Source organism: Eleutherodactylus coqui, chromosome 4 (assembly GCF_035609145.1).
Source record: "Eleutherodactylus coqui strain aEleCoq1 chromosome 4, aEleCoq1.hap1, whole genome shotgun sequence".
NCBI lineage: Eukaryota > Metazoa > Chordata > Amphibia > Anura > Eleutherodactylidae > Eleutherodactylus > Eleutherodactylus coqui.
Window position 1 is genome coordinate 251,058,156 of NC_089840.1, and position 12,563 is coordinate 251,070,718.

A 12,563-nucleotide genomic window follows, 5' to 3' on the forward strand; every position below is an offset into this window, starting at 1 on the left:
ATAGGGTATAGTTTAATATCACCAGAATACCCCTTTAAATAATATTGCAAGGAAAATTAAAACTGTTTGCTGTGCTGATGAATGCAATCTATTGTCCTTTGGTATCAGTCATTTCAGACTGGTAAGAGGATGACTGTAGTGTGGCCCAATATGGTATTACAGGTCTCTTCCATTGAGGTGCCGCAATACCAAACCAGACCACTGTGATACAGATGACTTTCTGAGCATTCTGGCCATAGGCAGCAGCTAACTGATTGGTGGGGATCTCGAGAGGTGGACCACCACTAATCTGCTATTCCTATCCTATGGATAGGTCCTCAATGGGTTTAACCTAGATAACTCCTTTTAAGGGGTATTCTTATTACAGAAAATAAAGGTTATTCAGTGTATAATAAAAGTTATACAATTTTTAATATAAATTGTGCATTAATTCTTCATGGTTGTCAAGATCTCTGCTTGCTGTCAATAAATAAAAGCCTTCCATGTTCCTTCTTTTAACTCATAGTTTAAAATCCTCTCTTATCCCTTGCATCAGTTTCTAGGTCTAGAGGATTCTTCTTGAGGCGAGTGCCAAGTTGGCGTAGTGAGTTTTCTATAGATCATGCAATGCTCCATGGGTAAAAAGCATGCAAATGGTGAATGGAAAAGTACCTCCCTAGCACCGCCTACTGAAAGGTGACTTACCTATTAATCAGCATTGAACCTTTCAACGTGGCTAAGAAAATAAACCAAACCAGGAGAAGACTCTGGTTTGGCTTATATCCTTAGTCATGTCAAGGCCTGTTGAAAGGCTGAACATGGACTTATGGGGAAGTCACTTTCCAATAGGTGGCGCTGTGGAAGTATAGTTCCCTCCCTTATTTGTATATGTATCTGGAATGGTTGAGTGACAAACGATATGGCCTTAATTACAGCTGACTTGGGGTTTTTCATCCTGTTTTCCTAGACTCCATATTAGGGGCAAATAAAGGATTTTTAATGGGGTTTTTCCAAAGGGTATTGTTGTCAATCCATCCAACCCCATCCCAAATATAAGGACTTTATAGGTGATTGACAATTGCTTATAAAAAATAATATTCCTGTTGGTTTGAAATTGTGAAGGGATTAGTGCAGGTGGTTTATGGTGGAAATGTCTACCCATAATTTAATTCGGTTTTGGGTTCAAAATTCTTCAGAGTGGTTAGAGCTTTGTACATTGGTCACGTGACCTGAGAGCAGCTCGGTTTCATTCAAGTGAATGGGATTGAGCTGCTATACCACGCACAGGCACTATAAAATGTACGGCGCTGCGCCTGCTATGGACTGAAGGGCTGTGGCACTCACCTTAGCGCCGCTGTTACTTGACTCCACTGATCAGCAGAGTCCCAATCGGTGCAAATGATGCATTAAAGGGGTTATTCAGATTGAAAAATAGATTATCTGATCATGGGGTCCGCCACCCAGTACGCCCATCAATCAGCTGATTTAAAGGAGCCATGGCGCTCATTGAGTGCTACAGCCTCTTCAATGTTCACATTTAATTAGGATCCCTTGAATACTTAATACGTCTCTTTTTTTGGAGTCCCATTGAAGTGAAGGGTGCAAGCCTGCAGTACTCAGAACGACCACTATTAAAAAAGCTACGGCATTATGGGTGAGTACTCAAGGGATGATTCTCATATGTAAACTTGCAGCACTTGCACAAGCACTGGTCCTCTTTCAATCCACCCCAATCGATAGGCCGTCGATATCTGATTGGTAGGGGTCTATCATGAGGATAGGCAATTGATTTTTAAAAGTCGGATAACCCCTTTAACTAATGAATGACCACTTAAAAAAAAAAAGTCGTATATGCTGCCAGTTTACAGTGCCCAAGTACTCCGGAGTAATGAAGCTGGCATCCCACTTTTGCTTTATCCATCGGGAACAAGAGGAGCCGCACAGCATCCCCCCGCGAGTGCCCCCTGGATTACCCGGGCACCCATTCTCTTTTTTTAGAATGGCAGGAGAATAAGGGATGGTGGTTATTTGCCCCCTCTCCCGCTGTCAGCTGTCCCTGTATTTACACCTTTATGACCACTAGGATGAGGAGGGCGCTGAGTTTCGTTATTTATTTATTTGGGACAAGGCCATCTGTCCCTTCTTTTTGTCACCAGATCAGTTTCCCTCCTCTGCCTGTGAACACGGATTACCGATGACCTAAAGGCAAATCTGTTGCATGGGTTGGGATGAGACGGACTGAATAACAAAAGGATAAAAGTGTGTCACATCCTTCTCGGCACATACAGGGCCGTCCGGCGGGTCTCTCTATGGATACGGCTATGAAATGTAATAGTCTGCTTGTCATCACAATGGCTCCTGTATCGATGTGGTATATACTTCCTCATCTTGGTTGTTTTCCATCAGTTATATAGAGGCACTATATTCTGCAGCCCCCTACAGAGAATCGATCACGACGGCAGTGCCCGCTTCACAGTCTCAGTGCTACTGTCCTAGCCAAAGCCATACTGCTTACATTACAGCCACCGTGCCCCTTCACAGCTGTAGCGTCCTGCCCTAGCACCCCAATCAAAGCCTTAGTGCCTCCATCATAACCACCGTACGCTTGGTGCAGCCGTGGTGACGCCTTCACAACCACAGTGCCTCCATTATAGCCGCTGAACATACAATACAGCCATTGTAACCATAGTACAGCCAGAGTGACCCCATTACAGCCACAGTGCAGCTATAGTACCCCCGTCATAGTGCTGCTACAGTAGTAATAATCGCCATTATTTAAATAGCGCATACGTTTTCCACATCTCTTCACATCACTTGCATTCTGTCACCAATGGGGCTCGCAATTATTAAATTCACCCATTAAGCCTCATTCACACACGTCAATTTTTTGTGTGCATGTACATTTTTTACATCCATGTTGCATTTGTACTCAGTTTTTTTTTCATGCGCAAAAACGCCCCCCAAAAAACCAAAAACTAATTGACGTCACTTTTTTTTTTTGCCACGCCCCCCGCCCCCATCTCTTGGCAACATGTGGAAAGAGCGCAGCTTATACAAATATAACATCCATTTTTTTGCCCTGTAAATTCTTTTTCTTAGGGCTCATGCCCACGGCCCTGACGGGCTCCGTAAGCGGAATATTGCAGCAGAGTCCGTCATGGCGCTCCCCCAAAGACCCCATGCTCGCCTCTGGATCCACTGCGCAATTCTCACATGATGCGCCGGCACGCATGCGCAGTACAGCGCATGACACGCCGGCAGTGTCATATGAGGTGGCCGCCGGTGGGCGGGGCGCATACTCACGCTATACTTCCACCTGCTACAGCGGAAGTATAGCGTGACAGCCGGCTTCCATTGACCACAATGAAATCCGGCCTCGCGTATTCCCGCAGCAAATAGGACATGCCGCGGGTTATTTCACACTGCAGCGTGAACATTCAGCTATTAGGTTCAATAGAACTAGAGATGAGCGAGCATCGAGCGAGTATCATCCTTACCGAGTACCTGCCTGCTCGCCCCCAAAGGGTGCCGGTGGGGAGAGCGGGTGGAATTGGGGGGGGGGGGGAGATCTCTCTCTCCCTTCCCCCCCGCTCCCTCCTGCTCACTCCCGCAACACAGCGAATCTTTGCGGGCGAGCAGGCAGGTACTGTCCTTACTGAGTACGCTCGCTCATCTCTAAATAGTTTACAGGTAATTCCAGCGTTTGATACATTGCAAATGCAAACTTGAATAGACATCTTGAACATAGGTTACAAAGTTATTTTTTAACTTGTATAGGAAAATGGGGAAACGAGGTGTGAAAGGGGGAGGGGATATAACATCCATTTTTAATGCAGTTTTTACGCTGCCATATAATTTCATGGGGGATTTTGGTCTATGATAAAAACAAAAATGTGACATGCTGTGACTTTTTTTTTTTTCTTAATGAGTCCGTATTCAGTCTATAAAAAGGATGAAACCCAAAAAACTCCATGCAGATGTTGTCCTTAATCAGTTTTGAACCCAGGTCTGCAGCGCTGCAAGGCGACGGTTCTAGGCACAGAACCCACAGTATAGTCATAGTGCACCTATTATTGCTACAGTAACCCTTAATAATAATAAGCACAGTGTTTCCATCATAGTCACAGTACTTTCAGTACACCAATAGCACCCCCTTCATAGTCGTGCTGCCCCCTTCATACCCATAGTGACTCTATGATAGCCACAGTACCCTCTCAATGGCTATAGTGCCCCATCACAGCTATAGTGCCCCCACCACAGCCGCAGTGTTTCCATCATAGCCACAGTACATTCGGTACAGATAAAGTACCCCTTTCTTAGTCTTAGTGCCCGCAATATAGCCACAGTAAGGTCACGGTGTCCCCTTCATAGCTACAGTGCCTCTATTATAACTATAGTACCTTCAGTACGGCCATACTACTTCATAGCAATAGTGCCTCCATCATAGCCACATTAGTCATAGTAGTACCCCTCTATAGCCACATTGCCCCCATCATAGCCACAGTACATTCAGTATGGTCACAGTGCCCACTTCATAGCGCCCCATCACAGCCGCAGTGTTTCCATCATAGCCACAATACATGCCGTAGAGCTATAGTATCCCTTTCATAGGTATAGTGCCCCAATTATAGGCATAGTGCCCCCATTGTAGTGATAGTACCCACAGTACAGCACAGGAGATGGAATTACCTGGGCTGGGCCCCCTCTCTCAAAGAGCCCCGGACCAGCCGCACGGTCTGCCCCTATGATATGTACACTCTGGTAAGTGGTTGAACACCATAAACTAAATTGACATCTTCAGGAAGGGATTAACTGTTGGATCCCATGATTTGTGTGAAGTGGAAGGGGAATTTGTGGGCCCTGCATGGTTATATATATGAGAACTCCTATCAAGTGTAAGTCAAAAAGTCATGCTTTGGATTTGCTAGAAAGGTATCTTGACAATAAGCGCATCACAAAGTGTCGCTCTGCCAGGACCCCCAACAATCAGCTGTAATCTGTAGATTATTGTTATAGCAATTGTTTAATTTCCCTACCACACGACCATAGGGAAAATAAAACATTAAGCGGTGTCCATTCATGTTAATGGGTTGGCTGTGCAGGGTAGGACAAGACAGATCCTCCAGAGCAGGGTTCCCCAACTCCACTCCTCAGGGACCGCCAACAGGTCATGTTTTCAGGATTTCCTCAGTGTTGTACAGGTGATGTAATTATTGTCAGTGCCTCACACATTGCCACAGGTGTTCTTACCATAGGATATCCTGAAAACATGGCCTGTTGGTGGTCCCTGAGGACTGTAGTTGGGGACCACTGCTCCAGAGCAACCTCTCTGCTCTTTGGCCAAGAGATGAGGAACCTGAATAGATAACCCCGCTTTATTAAAGGGGTTGTCTAGTTGGAAACTATTGATGGCCAATCCTCAGGAAATGTCATTAATAGTCGATTGGCGCTGGTCTGTTTCTCAGGACCCCCACGATCAGCTGTTTGCCAGGCTAGTGCACTAATTTCTGTAGGAAGCAGACAGCTCTGTTCTTACTGTAGAGGCTAGACTTGATATTGCAGGTTTAAGTTCCCATTCATTTCAATGGGAACATGACTTGTAATACCAACCCTGACCACTACAGTAAGAACGGAGCTGTCTGCTTCCTGAAGATATCACCTCAGTGCATGAACTTGCTGGCTGTGGAGAATAGCTGATCAGCAGGGGTGCTAGGCATCCGAATCTCTCTAATTTTCAACTAGGCAACGTTTTTAAAAATCAGAATTCCCTAATAAGTTATATGAAAATCATTTTTCCAAACTGTACATCTCCTTCAATTGTACTAGACGGGGCTTTTGTATACATTGACGGAGACAGGGTACTGAAAGTTGGACCACCAGTGATTAAATATTGTTAAAGCTCCAGAGAACCCATTGATTGTGGGACGGGCTGATGGACCACATCTTTGTTGGACCATTGGTGATCCAGAAGTCATGTGTTCCAATTAGAACGCTATATGTCATACGTGAATGCTTCAGCGCAATTTCTGTATGAGTGACAGCATATTGGACCCTCATTTGTGGTCATCACATGGGTCTTAAGTCTTTGGCCAATGATATTAATAAGCCCGGCTATAAATGTTGGGTATCGACGTATTGGGTGTATTGGCCAAATAAGAACATCGTCGTACCAAAATGATACCATTTAAATTGACAGAAGTCCCAGCGTGTTGCCATGGCAACTACAGTGATTTGCATCAACTAAGGAACTGGCATAAAACTCAGTAGACAAGGAAATCAGCAAGCGGAGCACGGAACACAGAAGTGGAGGACCACATATGCATGTTGTCACGCACATTTTGGATTACAGCTTTTTTTTTTTTAAAGGACTTTTCTGAGATTTTTTTTCCTTTAAATTTTAACCCCACCTGCTCCAAAGCGTACATTTCCAAATAGGATCCAGGGTCTCTGATTCGCCAGTTCAGTGCTTCGGTGAAAGGTCATGTGACCTGTGACATCACCAGGTCTTCTAGTCCCGGTGAGATCCGATAAACAGGTCACATGACCTTGTACTTATTACATTCACTGATCACGTTCTGTTTCGGGGCCACACATTACCTGCAGGGGCCCCCGCTGTAGCCAATGTAAGCAGAGCCAGAGCCGCGGCGGGGGTGTGGAGAGGTAAGTATTCCCTTTTTTCATTATTATTTTGTTCCAATGCCACCAATGAGTTTTTTCTGGCTTTATCACACTGGCGATCGCGATATCGCTGCGAGAAAATCGTGGCAAAATCGCCGTTTTGTTCAGGCAATTGTGGAGTGTCCGTTCTTGGGAAAAAATTGTGCGTCGCTGCTGACTGCCGTTTTCTCGCGCAAAAGTCAATAGCAGTTTTTAATATTAAAAGCGTATCGCACGAAAATCGCAAGTATGTGCGCTGCAATGCGATAAAAGGGAGGCTCCATAGGGAAACATGGGCTAGAAAAAAATCGCAAAGCTTAGAAAGGTAGGATGTACTGCGACTATTTATTGTTTGGGGATGTCTTGAAATTCATGAAAATGACTGGTTTCATAATTCTGCGTTTTTACTCGCTCTCGCATTGCGAGATTTTATCGCAAGTGTGCATATACATATTCATAGGGGTTTTGGGAGAGGTTTTCCTCAGGATAGGTCATCCATATCAGACCGGTGATGGTCCACAGCTTGGGACCCTCACCGATCAGCTGTTTAAAGGTGTCCACGACCGCTTCACTACATACAAGGCACGGCGCCATCTATTTCAATGGGACTGAGCTGCTCTTGGGTCATGTGATTGATGAATGGGGCATCACAGGCCTCTTCAAACAGCTGATAGGCAGGGGTCCCGAGCAGCGAGACTGCATTGATTAGATGCTGACATAGCCGGCCTTACCTACATATGACCTCTGCTGTCCCACAGGACGCGAACTATCAGGAAGGAACACCAGGAAGTCCCCCTTAGGTCTATCTGGCCTGATGATCTTCTTCCTCTGTACAGCAGTATCTTGTGAAGCTACATCAATCATGCATCTCCATCATCTCCCCTCTCATGTTCTGAGGCGTCACTGTCAGCCCATCAGTGCCCCGCAACACAATTGCTTAGTTCTGCTACTGTATGTTATGAGCTTGGTTCTGATGCTGTATTCATGTTATGAGCTTGGTTCTGGTGCTGTATTTGTTATAAACTTGAGTCGGGTGCTGGATTTATGTAATGAACTTAATACTGCTGCTGTAGTTAGGTTTTGAGCTTTGTTCTAGTGCTGTGTTTGTTTTGAGCTTGATTCTGGCTCTATTATGTACTAGAGCTGTTTTTTTTGCTGTATTTATGTTTAGATTTGGGGCTGTATTAACATACTGAGCTTGGTTCTGGAGCTGTATTTATGTGGGTGCCATCTTGGATTCTGAGCTTCGGCACACACCTCCACATTGATCTGTCCAGCAACTCCCAGGTGGTGGCACAGCTCTCAGAGCCCTACCCGGGCACCCTAGCTACCCTCCAAGGTATGAAGCTTGGTGCTAAAGAGGTGGAAGGGGGAAACCCCATCATAGTACAGAAAGCTCACTGCGTTTTTCACATGTGCAAAAAAAAAACCAAAAAAGGTCTCTCCTGCCTTCATGTATTAAATGGCGATTAAGCCATATTATGCATGCAATACGGAGCGCAAATACACCTGTGTGAACGAGCCCTTATTAATGGTGCGACCATAATGCTGATGTGGCTCTTGGTAAAAATGAGTTAGACACCCCTGGCATTGTGGCTATATGAATGTTTGTGAAATGTAATAGCAGAGGGGGAGGAGGGGGATGCAGCAGCAGTTTTTCTTTGCGTGAAAGTTTTTTTTGTTTTCTTCTCTGCTTTTTCCACGCCGTCGTTTAGCGACACGCAATGTTAAAGGGGTTTTCCAGTGAAATACTATTGATGACCTGTTATCAGGATAGCTCATCAATAGTTGATCGGCCAGGGTCCGTCGCCCAGGACCCCAACTGATCAGCTGAGCAGCCGCATGTTGTCTGCGCCGCAATAACATAGAGGTCGGAGCGGAAGCCTCCAAGCCGACCTCTGTGTAGTGGCCAGTGCTTGTAACTGCAGGCACGGCTGTCATTGAAATCAATAGTATTTCACTGGAAAACTCCTTCAATTGTGCATGGGCTGCGGGTTGGACGCCTCCATTGACTTCAATGGGAACCGTCTGTGACAAAATAGAGCATGCTGCGATTTTTCTTCTCACTGAATATGCAATTTATATCCATGAGTGCGGAGGAAAAATCCAAACTACATGCCTTTCAATGCCTGCGTTTTGCCACAGAAAGTCCGCACAGATGGCGATTGGAATCCGTTCGTGTGAAATCCCACTTAATCTGTGAAAGGGGAAGCAGAAATTGGAAAACTACAGGATATATGGGCAACAGGAAATGATAGCAAAGTAGAAGGAAGAAGCTGCCCACCCTAAAAGAACGTAAGGAAATGGGATGGGAAAACCCCCATAAATATAACCACGTGTAAAGAAAAGCTGCGCTTCTGGGTAAACGAGAAGAGAGTAATGCAGCGGTACAGGGAGAAATCTGCAGTACTTCTGTGAGGAGACCGCTTGTTTAAGGCAGAGCTCCTCTATGTCCAACTTTGCGTGTAATAACTTTTAATAAGGCGCCCGTAACGCAGGTAGTTGGTTTAGGTATTCAAAAAGGTAACGGGTTGGGGGATCCTTCAAGATGGCTCAGCAACGCGTTTCGGAAGTGCAACTACATCCTATTTCAAGCCAAAAATATGGATTCCTTGGAGGTTTTTTTGGCACTCTCATCCACTTCAGTGATGAGTGATTTAGGCAACAGTGGCCACTTCTCTGTTCATGAATGGTCCAGTGAAGGGTGGAGTAACCCTGGCGTTTCTTTTGTATATGGTCTACAGAATGTGATTGCACTGTGACCATAAACATGAAGTGCGACATAAACAATTTGGAGGTGCTGCCGGACCAGGAAAACTCCACACCTGGAAGTAGTGGGCATGAGATGAACCGAGAACTACTAGGAAAAACTGGTAAAAGATGGAACCCTCCAGCTCTTGAGAGAACCACAGTGACGAAAGATTCAAATGGACTTCCTTTTTGTTGTAAATACGGTACAACCAGCAGCCATACGTGTTTCGAGGCAGAAGAGCGTCTTCTTCTTTAATGTGTAGCCACAATGACCACAATGTTCATGGATTTTTAGTGGATTTTTAGTAGCAATAGGCGAATTTTCAATGGTTTTGTTTACTGCTTTGGGTGTATTCTTCACTGCTGAAGAAGAGGCTCTTCTGCCTCGAAACGCATCTTTTTGCTGGTTGTGTTTGCAGTAGAGAAGTCTGGTTCAATTTTTTTCGTCTCTGCACTTTTCTCAAGTGCTGCAAGGTTACCAGTTTTTTCTAGTTGTCCTTGGTCCGCACTTCTCTATTTATGGCCGGGAACACAACTGACCCTTTCTCCGAATCACTGTGTGAAAATTGGAGCACTGGGATCAGTCCGATATTCTTACAAAGAACCTGCTTCGGTGATGAGCAAACGGCTGCAGGTCCGGCTTCTTTAACCCAGGGAAAATGTAGTATTATATGATCACACGAAATGTATTATTACATAGTGGCTATTTAGATGAATGCATGCTCATATCATACATGGACAGGTAAAGCCTGCCATAACAAGAGCATGAGTTCTGGGTCCATAATGGAGTATCCACCTGAATGACATCCATATACACTTAATTTTTCAGAAAAATCACCACCTTTGTCTTACCATAGAACAGAATTCCTGTGTCCCATTCTGCCTGTCATTGTGGGGGTCACTTCTCCCTCCACAGTGACATTAGCATGGACGGTATCCAATAAAAGTAAAAAGGTTCCTGCGCTCCTTTAGGACCCAATTCCACCAGGGATTGGAATTGCCAATAAATGAGTAAGTTAAAAACTTTTCTTTATTCCATATCCAAGTACAGTGCAACGCGTTTCGTCGCATATAGCGACTTTCTCAAGCACAATCATAAAAAACTCACATACATTAAACATATATATATATATACAACAATCTTATGTGTTTGTATTAATTACCTTACTGCTCCTCCTTTCTCCCGCAGGCACGTCTGTCTGCTGTCATGCCGGCGTCCTACTCCGTGCCGCCCACGTGACCAATCACGTGTGTCAACCTGGCGCGATGACGTCATCACGCCAACGTGATTGCTTTCCATTATTCGTAGTGCGCTGTCCTGATACATATATTATTAGCATGGACGGAGCACTGGCCGAGCATGTGCAGTCAGCCTCCATTCATTTCAATGGGGCTGATGAAAATATCCAAGCAGGTGCCGCTCGGTTATTTCCCATTTGAAAGTGAATAGAGCATTACCCTGTTTCCCTGAAAATAAGACATACCCTGAAAATAAGACCTAGCATGATTTTCCAGAATTTTTGAGGATGCAAAATTATTTTTTAGGCTTTTTGAGGATGCTTGAAATATAAGCCCTACTCCAAAATTAAGCACTGCTAACAGTTAATTAAAAAAGTCAATTTAAATAGTGTCCAGGCAGCTATACATGTAAAAAAGTTAAACCTTTTTGAACAAAATCTAATATGACACTGTCTTAATTTAGGGGGAAACACGGTAGTGTGCTTGCACAACCAGCGCTCAATTCAGTCTCCTCCTCACTGTCGGGATGCAGAAACCCCGCAGTGAGGAGGACGGGTAACATGGGACCCCTGTCCTCAAAACCGGTAAGGGTCTCAGCGGTCAGGTCCCCATCAATCAGCAAGTTATTTCTTATTCTATGGATAGCAGATAACTTGTAATTGTGTTACGCCTTTACGGCTGCCTGTCCGTGGGTGATGATCTGCTTGCGATAAATCACCTGCAGATCACGCTTTGTTTTCCATAGGGTTACTATGGAAAGCGCAGCGCTGGTGTCCACGAGCGGAGAATCATAGCGATTCTGCACTCGCGACATTTAAATCACGGCAATTGTGGCAATTCTACGGGGTGAGCCTATCTATTAGGTAGGCTCATCTCAGAGACCGGTCAGTGCTCCCCACTCCTCCCCCGCGATGGAATATTAGCAATATTCCGCCTTGGTCGTGGACAGAGGGCCTAATGCAGAGTCTGGTATTGCAACTCGAAGGCCCACATGCACACGGTAGAGCCAGATTTCGCATGCGGAATCCCGCAGCAGAATCCGTCTCTCGCAGCAGCAGCAGTGTTCGAGCTTGCCTGGTCTTTCGCCGCCTTTTCTGTACTGCAGATGGACCGGCGGCTCGCCATCGCACATGTGCTGTACAGATTTTTTTTCCCAAAAATTTTTTTCCAGCGCCATCGTTAGGTAATGACGCGGAATCCACATCCTGTCCGCGGGTTGCACGGCTTCCATTGACTTCAATGGAAGCCCTCCGAGCGGAGCCAGCATGAAAGTAGAGCATGCTGCGACTTATTTGTTTCTCCGTGAGCAGATATTGCAATTTATTTCCGCTCGTGTGTAGGAAGCAGCGGTTCTTCATAGGAAGTAACCAGCGCGATTTGCTGCGGATTCGCAGTGCAGAAGTCAACCGCGGATTCTGCAGCAAACATCCGCCCGTGTGCAGGAAGCCTAAACCATTCAAGTGACACAGCAAGAGTGGCGCTGTTGGTGACGCAACGAAAACCAGCTCAGAATCCTTTGGGTGTGCTGTCAAATCACAATGTATTACTTTTGCGTTCCAATTGCAGCAACATTCCACAATTTTTTTCAGATTCACGGGCGCCAACTTTGCTTCTCAGTAGTAAACCCAACTGAAGAATCCGATTTTTGGACACGGATCTGTACAAGATTTTCGGACAGAACTCCTACAGAAGAACTTCAGTGGTGCACTTAGTACGTCCGTTCCAAGGGGGTATGGGTCGGTAATACTTTACTGTACCGTCCAAGCATACGCTTTTACCGTGTTGCACAATTGTCCTATCCTGGCCCAAGAATCCCTTTCTGATCGCTGTCTACTATCCTAGTGATGCATTGGGAATATTTTTGTGCAAGTCACACCGTTGGGACAAATTGAGGATCCTATTAATAACGTGAAGCCGGACTTACAGAATTGGGGTTC

At 45.3% G+C, this 12,563-nt stretch overlaps 1 protein-coding gene across 6 annotated transcripts in view; it reads left to right on the plus strand.

Moving 5' to 3' along the window:
• LDB1 (LIM domain binding 1) overlaps positions 1-12,563 on the plus strand; it is a 159,043-nt gene that overhangs the window by 83,568 nt on the left and 62,912 nt on the right. The window lies entirely within an intron of this gene.